Consider the following 586-nt stretch of genomic DNA (forward strand, 5'->3'; position numbering starts at 1 on the left):
TGTCTCAACAGACCCCTAGTAGCAACACCCTGTTAAAGTAGGTATCCAGAGGATACATAGGTGGAGTGGTGCCCAAGGCGGAACCGGGGTTTTAAACCACTCAGAAAGAGCACGAGGCTGCTGTGCGTAGCTCTTACCATACAGGTTATTAGAAAAGAACGCAGAGTACTAGCGTGCGAACTTACCACAATGTGGATTTTAGAAAGTGTACAAAGACTTCACGTGCACACTTACATAACATGGATTTTAAAAATACCGTTGTAAGGGGTTCTCGTGGCACTCTGAAAGAGCAGCCCATAGATGGAAATGGTGCATCCCAAAACGCTATGTTTGAGAAGTCATCAACTCAATCTAAGGCTTATAATGCTGGAGTGGCTAGCAGTAAATCTGTAGCTGAGGGAGCAAACATCCAGCTCTCAATCGAGAGGGAGCTCAACCTACAGCATGTTCCAATGGTGGAACAGCTAGCAGTTATTCAGCTGAGGGAGCAACACACCCGGTTCTCAATCCGAGAAAGGGGCTCGACCTGCAGCATGTTCCAAAGCTGGAACAGCTAGCAATAATTTACTTAGCTGAGGGAGCAACA

Source organism: Sinocyclocheilus anshuiensis, unplaced genomic scaffold (genome assembly GCF_001515605.1).
Source record: "Sinocyclocheilus anshuiensis isolate Anshui unplaced genomic scaffold, SAMN03320099.WGS_v1.1 scaffold167, whole genome shotgun sequence".
Classification (NCBI taxonomy): domain Eukaryota; kingdom Metazoa; phylum Chordata; class Actinopteri; order Cypriniformes; family Cyprinidae; genus Sinocyclocheilus; species Sinocyclocheilus anshuiensis.